Genomic DNA, 12,422 nt, shown 5'->3' on the forward strand with positions numbered 1-12,422 from the left:
TTGGACTCGAAAACTTTTTGTGCGCGGCCCCGCTATTCGCCGCATTCAAGTTAAAAACACGCGAAAATGGAACCCAGCCTATGTGAAACAGTCAAAAAGTGCTGTCAGAAATGGGGAAATCAGCCTGACACCACCCAAACGATGCACTAACATTGGGGATCAATATAGAAGTCCCCGAATAGTCCTAAGAAAGTTATTTGGGTTACTTAAGTTGTGTCAATAGCTTTTAAAATAGCGTCTTTGCACAAGTGGTGAAGAATGGCATTAAGCAGTATTTTTTGTGAAATTAATTATTCCTGTAAAATTTTGGTACTTCAAAATGGGTGCTAGCATATTATAAAGTTGCCAAAGTGATGTTTTAAAAAACGCACCTCAAGCAAGCACCTGCAATCAAAAAAACACCTCCCTCATACTTGCAGACCCCCAAAAAGGTGTATTTCACTACTTTTTAAATTTGTACCCCCACTTTGTACTTTTTTGCCACCATTTTCAATGTGCTTTTTATGGGGTGTACCTCACTTTTTTTCAGGTTTTATTTTACGCAGTCATCCTTTGGGGGGCTGTCCCAAGGGTACTGAGTGGTTTCCCCACCTTTGCACCCCAAAACCGCAACTCTGCACTTTTCTCCGCCTGCTATCTTTTTCGTACGCGAAAAGTCTTTGCAATTGAATATGGTGGAAAGTTTCCACCTGGTGAATTGACATCATCTGCGATACTTTTTCGCCGATCTCAGCTTTTCGCACCTAGTTGAATACGGGCCTAAATACGAAAAAAATGATTCCTTCAAAATGAGTCTCAACCTTTCTAAATACAATTTCCTGACTTGTACTCCTGGAAGAAGTTAAGCCAGGTATGTACTGTAATACAATGTGCAAACATATTAAAAAATTAAGTAAAGAATATTCTTCTGGTGCAGAGTGACATCTAGTGGACTTGGAGGGATAAGACAGCAGTCTATGATGTCACATAAACACGTTAATTAACTGGTCAGACTAGCATCAGTGATCACCAACAGCAGCAATTATCTTGGTCAGCTGTGACTGATGCTATTTTACTGTAGTTATTTACTGATGTCTCCTGGATGTACAACTGGGGCAAATCTACTGGGAATTGATTGCACCTGATGTAATAACAGATCATTTCCCAATACTGTTAGTTGGCTCCTGTGTCTGTAATGTGCAGATGCCCTGTTTTCTATCCAGTGCATCCCTGCACTCAGATAATGATGTCTGACATTGTACTGGCTGTTATATCATTAGTACTGTGAGAATAATAAAATATTGTTTAGATTAAAAATTAAAATGATAGCAAACGTCTTTCTAAGATGTCCATGTACAAATATACCTTTAAATGGTTAATATGCTGATGGATACTATTAAATAAAACTGTTGTGGTTTTACAATTCTCTGCATTTTACAATTCTCTGTTCCAATAAAATATGAAAATCGTGTGAAAATATTTAGAATCTAAATTATAGAGAAAATATAAAAAACTATAAACTTGGTGATAACAATATTTTCCCCTGTAAATAGTATATATGTATATGAAAACTATTTATTAATATTTGCTCTACATTACAATTTTTCCAAAAAAGGAAAGCAATGTACTTTTTATACCCTTGGCAGTACCCTTGGCAGTGCCCTTGGGAGTGCCCTTGGCAGCTCTCTTGGCAGTGTCATTGGGAGTGGCATTGGCAGCTCTTTTGGCAGTGCCCTTGGCAGCATCCTTGGCTGCACCCTTCACTGCACCCTTGGCAGTGCCCTTGGCAGTGCCCTTGTCAGCACCCTTGGAAGCGCCCTTGGCAGCTCCTTGGCAGTGCCCTTGGCAGCACCCTTGGCTACACCCTTGGGAGCATGCTTGACAGTAGCCGTAAGTGACATTTTGGGAAAATGTCCCCACTTTTCAGGCAGCAGCTCTTCTCCCTTCTGGATCTTCTCTAACATCTCCGCCTGCTGTCTGACCTCCTGCAGGGACCTGATTCTCTCCTGATATCCTGGTTTGACTTCTTGTTCCTCACTTTGTATCATCAGATCAATGTATTTGGTGGCTGATAGTGGGTTTGGTATGAGAGCGGTTTCAAAGAGGTGCTTCAGGCTCTGGGAGGACTTGATAATAAGACCAAACACTTCTTCTCTCACACAATGATATTCTACATTTGGTTGTATGAACAACATTTCTGCAGTCATTACTTTGCCAGAGGCTTCTTCATAAATTTTTTTCAACTATTAATTCAGGTATGTTGGACACTTCACAAGCTATCAGGGCCCACAGAGGCATTGCTCAACCAACAAAGAGAGCATGTAGGCCAAAGCCAAACCTTGGGTGCTCGAAGTTCCTCCACAGCTAGCAGCCATACCACTGTACCACACCACCAACCTCTGCAGCCAACACTCTCCCAAGGTGCAGTGCCGGAACATGTGGTGGTGTACGTAAAAGGCGAGGAAGGGACGCAGCACCCAACAAACAAAATAAGTAATTGTTCTACTACCTGTATGTTATGCTAAACATATTTTGCTGTCATTTGGTGTGTAAAGTAAAAGAGTTACCACAAACATGTGTCTGTTATCTTTCACACAGCTAAGGACATGTCTGTGTATATAATCCTCAGTTTTTATTTTTTTGCCCTGAAATTTGGCATGCAGCACCGAGCGACAATTCTACCCGTCCATGCCAATTTCCAGCTTGGTACGTCCAATATCTTTTGAGGTGTAGCCCCTTAAACACCATGCCCCCGTCAGGAATTCTCTCTCCCTGTATGTATATATATTTATATATTTCACAGTTGTGAAAACATTGCTCTGTGTCTTTAAAACGACTGCTGGGAAAGTCTAATATACAGTGAAAGCACCAGCTGTTTTTGAAAAAGAAAGGTCAGAGAGATTGTTCAACTGGGAACACGAAGCCTCATCACACCATGATATAAAACAGCAGACGTAACTTTTTATAGACAGCAAGAATCATATGTATGCAGAATGTTTGTTCGTCCAATCAGATAATAATAAACAATTCTTTACACAGAGCATATTTCTATCACTAAAATATTGCAACAATCTGTTCATTCTTTTTCTTTTTGCAAATAACTTTTCCCTTTAGGACTAGGGGGTAAATTTACTAACGGTCGAATTTTGGCTTTTTGGGCAATTTTCCGTCAATTTTGTAAACCAACCATACACTAAAGGCAAAAGTAATGGAACACCAGCTCAAAAGCTGACTTTTGAACACTTTAGAACATTGGACCAACAATTGTTTTTTTTACATAGACTAGAATAGGATCTGCAGATTAACTCATGGTCGGTTTTAAAAATGACCAAAAACCGAAGGCAAATCTGCCCAAACAATAGTCCTGCCCGTGGCCGGTGAGTTTGGGAGAGGTAAGGAAATAAATATGCATGTGCACTCACTACTCCTATGTGTGTATATGGAGGAGAGATGGGATAGTGCTGCATTTTGTACTAACGATCATTTTTATATAAACTTGAGGTGAAATTTGTATTCACCACTTATCAGTTCTCAGTGGAGGTATAAATTAAGGATAGTGTTTTATTATGTTCATGAGAGGATGCAAAACGTATAAAAAAGGCAAGTCGGTCATACTACAGTATGTTCACACAAGTCAGTATGCATAAATATATCTAAAAACATATGGAATCATATAGGGGTGAGCATAAAGCATAAAAACATGCAATTTCCATATATATTACATCATAAATGTATAAAAATACATAAATGATCAACAAAAAAGTTTCCTGTATCAAAGTATTAAAGTGTTTGAGTCCATAGTGACAATAAACAGGTCTTTCTAATTTTGTTAAAGTCTTTATTTAGGTACTACAGTACCAATTACATGCTTCTGGGGATGATGGGAGTTTCAGTGTTGAATAAGAAATGGAATGTGCAGTACGGTATATGCACCTCCTACCTTTGGAAGATGCACTGCACAGATCAGTATGATCTGTGCAGGCTTAATTGCTGTAAAATGTAAATAAAGGGTTACATTGAAAAAAAAATCTGCTTTTTAGTCTTATTCCCCCCAAGAGTGTGTGAGGTGCCCAGTCATAGTGATTGTGAGCTCTGTGACTCAGTAGGGGAGTCTTGCTGTGTGCCGTGGTGAAGCCGATTTTCCTAGGCCTTATACTGTAGGTCAGACGTTTCAAACTCGTGGCCTGCAGGCCACATGCGGCCCCTATTGCTTATTTTTACAGCCCCCTTTAGCTATACTAGTGAAAGCGCAATGCGGCCTGCCAGGTGAGTGCCAGCGGCCACGAATGGAGCTCAGCTTCGATTGGGTAGCATTAGCCGTTTTGCACATGTGCACTATGGCAGAAACGGGAAAATGTCTTCTGCGCATGCCCGGCTGCCTTGGCTGTTCCGCCTGCTCAGGAGCACTGAAAAAGTCAGTGCCCTCAGTGTGTGCCATCTGCCCAGTGTGTGCCATCTGCCCATGAAGAGCAGGAGCTGGAAGAGGAGCAAACGGCTGTGTATGATTAGGAAGAAGGTAAACTGGAAGTGGGGGACACGGAGCAAAAGGGGACACAAGGTGCATGTGGCTGGACTGGAGGAGGGGACCATACAGTGATATACAGTATAAGGAGGAATAACACAGCTCCCAGCACACACTGTTATGTAGTATTATTATTTAGGGGAGAGGGGACTGTACAGTGATATATGAGGAGGAATAACACAGCTCTCAGCTCACACTTATATGTGGTGTTATTATTATATAGGGGAGAGAGGGGACCAGCATGTGGCTGGACTGGTGGAGGGGACTATACAGTGATATATGAGGGGGATAACACAGCTCCCAGCACACACTGATATGTGGTATTATTATTATATAGAGGAGAGGGGACTGTACAGTGATATATGATGAGGGGATAACACAGCTCCCAACACACAATGATAGGTGGTGTTATTATTATATAGGGGAGAGGGGACTGTATAGTGATATATGAGGGGCAATAACACAGCTCCAAGCACACAATGATATGTGGTGTTATTATTATATAGGGGAGATAAGACCGGCATGTGGATGGACTGGAGGAGTGATATATGAGGGGGAAAAACACAGCTTTTTTTTCTTGCGGCCCACACACTCTTAGACCTTGAATATTCGGCCCGTTTGGGATTTTGAGTTTGACATGCCTGCTGTACAGTAGGTCTTCATTATCTTTATTTTTCCCTCCCACCACACCAAAACTTTAAAAGTGCTTGTAAGTCCTTTAAAAAATATATGATTACTTTACTCCACTTATTTTAGAATTATAAGTTTGTTATCGGTTATTCCTACAGTATGCCATGACAACACAAAGGCTTGTATGCTCTTCACCTTTAGTTAGTTATAATAAAAAAGTTAGTTGTTCCTTGTGATACTACAGGATTTTCAGATGTGGTGATGTTGAGTTACCCTGGGAGCTACTACCCAGAAATAGTAAAAAACAAAACTCGTCTACACTAATAAAATCATGGCAAATTCTAATCGCTACAATAGGGTCTTTAATGTGTGACTTATTAATTAATGCATCTCAAATCTTTGCAGATGTGTCGTAGAAGCTCTTTGTACAAGGCTGTTAGGGCGGAGGGGGGAGAAAAACACACTTCCTGTTAACAAATTTGGTAGGAGATAGTTTAAATATAGTACAGAAATGAATCTAAGAGGACTGCAATTACAAATTCACCTAGAACAGAATACGTGGTACTAAAAACATCACTTTATACCAGGTAATGTGCAATTTTTTATGTTTATATTTTTCTATACTTGTTCGTGGCCTGTGTTAAACTAAACTAGGTTTCATTTTTGTATAAGTAAATCTTCCATTATGGACTGCAGAGTTCTGATGTTTCTACTAGAGATGTGCAGTTCAGTTTTCCTGAAAAATGAATACACCCGAACTTAGGGGTTCCGAGTAGAACCGAGTCCCGGGTCTGCTGTAAGTTTGGAACTCGGATTTAAAAACTTTAATCCCGGTTTTGGGTTACATGTAAAAAGGTCCAAATGACATAATTGCAGCTGTTTATATCAATAGTAAAGAAATCCAAATCCAAAACCGAATCCAAACAATACACTTGAGGGTGGTTTTGCAAAAACCAAGACTAAAACCATGACATTTGAGGGTGGTTTCACTAAAACACGGGGATATCTATAGTTGTACTCTACACCTTCTCAGTTCTGTTATGTAGAAACTGATATTACCGACCGTAAAGAGAAACAACTTTTTTTTCTATAGTAAGAATACAACAATAAAAAGGACACAACCTCAGTCCTGGGTACAATAGTGCGTGGTATAAAAAAAAATGAAGGTTTCAATAATCATATAAGTATGGCAGAATCAAAATCAGTCCACAGATTAGCTAGAGATAAATGAAATGTCTGTGCCATGATTGGAAAGCACAAATTCGGCTCACTGAGTGCGTGGAGCAGGGAGAGATATCTGTGTCCACAGGGAGACCTCTGGGTCTCAAGAGGTAGTGGTCAATCCAAATCTGTCAATGTGACGCATTTCAGATCTTTGGCTCTTTCATTAGGGCGTTGTCACAATATATTAGATCGTCATTAAATAGTATATGTCCAAATAAATTGTTTATGTCTTATTAAGTGAAAAAATAAAATAATATGATATAATGATATATCATCAATGAAATAGATATTGCAATACAAACTTTTCATACATACATATAGTATTAGGAACTGAACATATAATTTCTTTGTACAATTTTTTCTGGAAAACAAATAGGACTTTGCAACCCCCCTTGCGCCCAGAACTGAGTGTGAGAAACAATGATTTCATTTTCGTATTCTTTATCAGGAAGAATGTTATCACAGAGGATGATTGCATAATAATCTGCTAATCAGCGTTACTGAGGGCTTTCTAGACAGAAATTTAGATGATGAAAGATATCATTATTTCTAAATTGAAACTGCAACGATTTGTATTATATACAAAATAAATTACATATCAGACAAAGAGTTCTGGGGCCCACCAAAAAAGAGGTTATTCTAAATCAAATTGTTATAAACCAGAAACACATGAAATCCTTTACATTTCCTTAGTATACACAATTTAGACATTTGGGAAATTTTAACAAGAGGGAAGATATAATATACTCCTCTTGTTTCTAAATGCTAATTGGTGTCACCAAGAGGCATGGAAAGATTAGAGAGTTGCTGGGTCTGTGCCTCTCCCGAGGATTAATGGAGTACAGTGCCTGCCAGGGAGACACCCCTATGACATTGTGGCTGTACTTCCTCAAACACACCATAGTTACATTTTCATTGCAGGGCATTGCCACGCCACCCAGATGTTTGCCAATGCCACTCATAAGTATGAGGGCTAACATTTTTTGGGGGCACCCTTGATTGGCACTACTGTGACTCGGAAGACTGTTTATTCTATACTTTTATCAAACACAGTGCCTGATCAACCAAAAGCTGATTAGGCTACAGCCTAGAGTGCCAGGACTTGGAGGGGAAGCTATGTTGGCAGCAGCCACTGAGCTTAATCAAAGAAGCTTGTTAATTATTCAGCAGTCCCAAGGTGTTGTGTAGAGGAATAGATGGCTATGACGATGTGACAGTGCAACTTACTGCTAAAGTCTTTACTTTATGTACGTTGTGATACAGTGTCATCTGGGAACAGGGCTGTAACTAGGGGAATGGCGCCCTGCAGCCAACATCGCTGCGGCAGTGCTGCCTGTAGCATCCCATGGACGCTACAGGCAGGTAGGCACCCTGCTATAATTCATTCAAAATCGAAGATTTTGCTCCAGGCACTGCTGCAGCTTCAGGTGCCGGGGCCCCTGTCCCCTTATGTGTAACATCATTACGTCATGCGCAAAGGAGGCGGGGCTGGCACAGGGCACTCAGAGCCCTAGTTACGGCTTTGTCTGGGAAGCTTGAAGAGTCTTCCTTGTATTCACCAGAAGCAAAAGTCTTCATTACACTCCACACACATCATTAGATAATTTGATCCCTAGATCAAACATATCAGTTGTATAACCTTTGTTACCTGCACATGTGCATTATGAATGGAGATTTACTGTGCCTGCATACGCCCTCTGCTCTGGGCTTCACATCATCACAGCAGGTGCTACAGGTGTATTAGTGGGATGTAGTCACCGTCCAGGCGGCTGGGATGCTGGTGCTCAGAATACTGGCACAGTAATCCTGACAGCAGTGAGAATCCCGGCTCCAGAATCAGGGTTAGGGGGAGGGCTAGGGGTTAGGGTTAGGCACTAGAGGGGGTTAGGGTTATGGTTAGTCTGTGGGTGGGGAGGGTTGGGCTGCAGGGGGGGTTAAGGTTAGGCTGCAGGGGAGAATTAGGGTTAGGCTGTGAGAAAGGTAGGTTAGGGTTAGAGGAAGAGTAAAGGGTTAGGGTTAGTCTGTGGGTGGGGAGGGTTAGGGTGCAGAGGGGTAAGGTTAGGCTGCAGGGGGAGAATTAGGGTTAGAGGGAGGGTTAGGGGTTTGGGTCAGGCTACTTACCTTCAAGCATCGGGATTCTGACTGTCAGGATGCCGCTGTTGGTATTCTGACCGCCGGCATCAAGGCCGCCGGGATCCCGTACCCAACCTGCATTAGCCTAGGGTTTCCAGAAACCCTTAATCAGGCCCTGATCAAATACCACCTCATTCTTTTATTACCTGTTTTTGACAACAATTTTTTTAAATATCCGTCATATTAACATTCTATATTCTACAGTATATGGACCTGATCCAGTTTAGCATGTATACATAAGCAACTATGGGTGATTCAGGGTTTTCTGCATCTCAGTCACATTTCCATTTGTGGCTGAATTATAATAACCGTGTGGGAACTGGGCATTTGCACATTGGATATAGTGGATCGAGGGCACGTCATGGGCTTAAAATTGTGGGTTATGCAGAGTAGTGTGTACTCAGAGATCCACCTGATTTTGAATGAATCTCTGAGTAGAATGCTCTCTGTATTGTATAGACTTAGGCAGAATTCTCTGTTTTGTACTGTATAGAGGTCACTAGATTGTCTGCTCTATAGTATAGAGATAACTGGCATGCACTACAAAGCTCTTTAATGCATAAAAGTAACAACAATGCTATCTGCATTATATATCAATGACTAGAATCCTCTCTGTATTTTATATTGGTCAAAAGAATATTCTCTGTATTGACTAGAATACTATCTTTACATTATTACTAGAATGTCAGCTGTATTGTATATATTCATTACAATGCTGTCTTTATTGTATAGTGGTTACTAGAATACTGTGTATCATATTATGGTCACTGGGCTTCTCTCCGTATTGTATAGCGGTTAGTGGACCTCTGTATTTTACACTAACATTCTCACTGCATTGTACAGAGATCACTACAATGCTCTCTATATGGTATAATGGTCACGAGAATATGCTTAATAATGTATATATCAGTCAAAATACTCTAGATTGCATATTGGTCAAGAGAATGTTGTATATAAGTCAGTAGAATGTTCTCTGTATTGTATAGTTATCACAATGATGGTCTATATATTATGAAGTCTTCACTAAAATGAAGCTCACTAGAATGATCACTAGAGGACACTAGAATACTATCTGTATTGTTTATCAATCATTAGAATTCTTTCTAGCATGGTGGCACAGTGACAGGGCGCTATCTCTGTGAAGTATGTTCTCCCTATGTGTAGATTGGTTTCCTATGGGTCCTAACGTCAGGGCCGTAACTGTGTAGGCAGTGCTATTGTCCAGGACGCAAAGCCCTGTTGCTTCCAGCTGCATGTAAGCCACCTTCCCTGGTGTTGGGTATTTCCTCAGTGCTGTATTATTTATTACCTGGTTCTGGAAGCCCCATCCCCTCAGTTAACTCTCTCAGTGCTAAAACAAACTGGTAGGTAACTCTACAGTGTGTGTTTGTGCATTAGAAAATTTAGACTGTAAACTTTAATGGGACAGGGACTGAGATGAATGATTAAATATTCACTGACTTTATATGTTATAATGTATATACTACATGGCCAATAATATGTGAGTAGTAATATGGAGTTGGTCCCCATTGTTGCTATAACAGTCTCCACCATCTGGGATGGCCTTCCACTAGTTGTTAAATCATGGTTGTGAGGTCTCACATTTATTCAGCAAGTGCATGAGAGAGGCTGAGATTGCTGCTGTTTTTTGTTTAAATTCTTTTATTTTCCAACAAAGTATTACCTCAGTCAGTGTGTGAGCGCTCTTTATGGTAATCATTCCTTTACAGTGGGACTATTGGTGCTAGCGTGCTCTTAATGTCTGGGCATGCTGGCATTTATTGTTCCACATGTACCTGCATGCAAGGGCATGCTTGCTGGGACTTGTAGTCCTGCTACAATTAACAAATATTATTGTCTATTATTTTACCATTTAACCCACACCTACCCTGAGAATAGCCCAGTTGGTTGTTCTTCAGGAGCAAGGACCCACTTTCCAAGGAATTCCAGCCCTGGGCTAACCTGTTTGGGACTGGATTTAGAATATGGAAGGGGGAACCCACACTGAGTTTCTCCCTGCTATCGCGTAAGGTTCATCCTGGTAATGGTTATTGAAAAAATGGGGGTCCCAATGCTCAGTTTTTCCCCTGATTTTCCAAAATCAGACAAGGGTAAGAGGTCCAGGTCTGATTATGGATTTAGGGGGGAAGGGAAGCAGGTTTTTATTTTTTACTTTAACACTTTCTTTTCTTTTTAACCAAATGAAGCCTGCAAAGATCATAGTTATCTGTGCAGTGCTTCTCCCAAACTCACGTGTCACAGGAAAGTTTAGGTGGGTTAGCACACATTTTTACGTCAGTTTTAAAACCGACCTTTAGTAAGTCTCCAAATCCATCTATATAAAAGTATTGATTGTTGGTCCGATGTTCTAAAGTGCCACAAAGTTGGGTTTTTGGACAATTTTGTCATCAGCTTTGACTTTAGTGAATTGCAAAACCGACAGGAAACCGCCCAAAACACAAAATTGCCCCAAAACTGACCTTTAGTAAATTTACCTCTAAGGGGTAAATTTACTAAAGTGAGAATTTTAGAAGTGAGTTTTAGAAGTGATATTGCCCATAGCAACCAATCAGATTCTACTTAATATTTAACTATCACCTTCTAGACGATAATAGCTAGAATCTAATTGGTTGCTAAGGGCAACATCACTTTTTAAACTCACTTCTAAAAACTCTCAGGGGTAAATTTACTAAGAATCGAGTCTGGGAGAGTTTTTCAACTCGATCACCTAGGGTAATTTGAAGCTCTTGAGACTCGCAAATTTACTAAGAAGTGAGTTTAGCTGAGAGTACCCAACACTCCATGGGTGCGGGGAAGAACCCCGGGCTTCAGACCAAGCCTGGGGTTTCGGGGTGGGGGACCCTTCCTTTGGGGCTTCCCCACCTCCCCTGAGATACCCAGCTTGGCCTGACCGGCTTGGGCTGATAATGCTTTGGGCCTGGAGAGGGTCTCCGGGCTGTGGCATTACAGCCTGGCCGTTTTGGGTCTGGTGCTGGTTTTAAATATAGGGGGGACCCTACGGAATTTTTTCCCCCTATATTTAAAACCAGGACTGGCCCGGAGCCTGGTGTTGGTTTCTTAATTACAGTGGAACCCTACACATTTTGTTCCCCGTAATTTTAGAAACGAAGACTGGCTGGCAAGCCTGGGGCTGTTTAGGCTTTTGGGGGTGGAAACCTATGTTATTTTTATCTGATATTTAATTTTTTTCTGTATTTACAGGCAGAAACATACATGGATCACAGTGATCTGTGTATGTTTCTGCCAAATTCTCAGATCACAGGTAGGTGTATTTTTTTCACAAGTTTTTACAGGAGAGTTTTTCCATCTCATGAGAGTTTAGAAACTCTCTGCTTGGTAAATTTCAGAATCCTATCTTCAGTGAAAAGGTTCTTGAGTTTTGCTGATGGTGAATTGAAGAGAGTTTGCCAACTCTCCAGTATTTTCCCGCAGCAAAGGAGATCTCTCTCCTGAGTTTGACATTAGTAAATCTGAGAGTGGGAAAAATGCCCAAACTCTCCAGAGTTTGCAAACTCTCTCAAACTCTCAGCTTAGTAAATGTATCCCTCACTTTAGTAAATTTACCCCTAAGACTGTTTAATTATACAATTATAAAATGTTATATAGTACAAATGTGAATATGGAAAAAATGGCAAACATGCATTTAATTAATCCAATTAATTTAAAAAAAAACTTTCTATAAAAGGACTATGGGGTGCAATCTTGCATTGAAATCATTGAATTCAGGCACTCAAGATATACCGCCATCAGATTCTATGGATCAAATTTACCACTATCTGACTTTATCTAATATGTATCATTTTTTACAGCTAACACCGACCGCCAGGAACTTCAGGGTGAGACGTTGTATTTCTGCACAATTTTTACAAGCAGTGCGCACTTCTTCAAAGCTGTGGCTCAAATATACTTGGGA

Source organism: Taudactylus pleione, unplaced genomic scaffold (assembly GCF_031769625.1).
Source record: "Taudactylus pleione unplaced genomic scaffold, aTauple2 ptg000377l, whole genome shotgun sequence".
Lineage (NCBI taxonomy): Eukaryota > Metazoa > Chordata > Amphibia > Anura > Myobatrachidae > Taudactylus > Taudactylus pleione.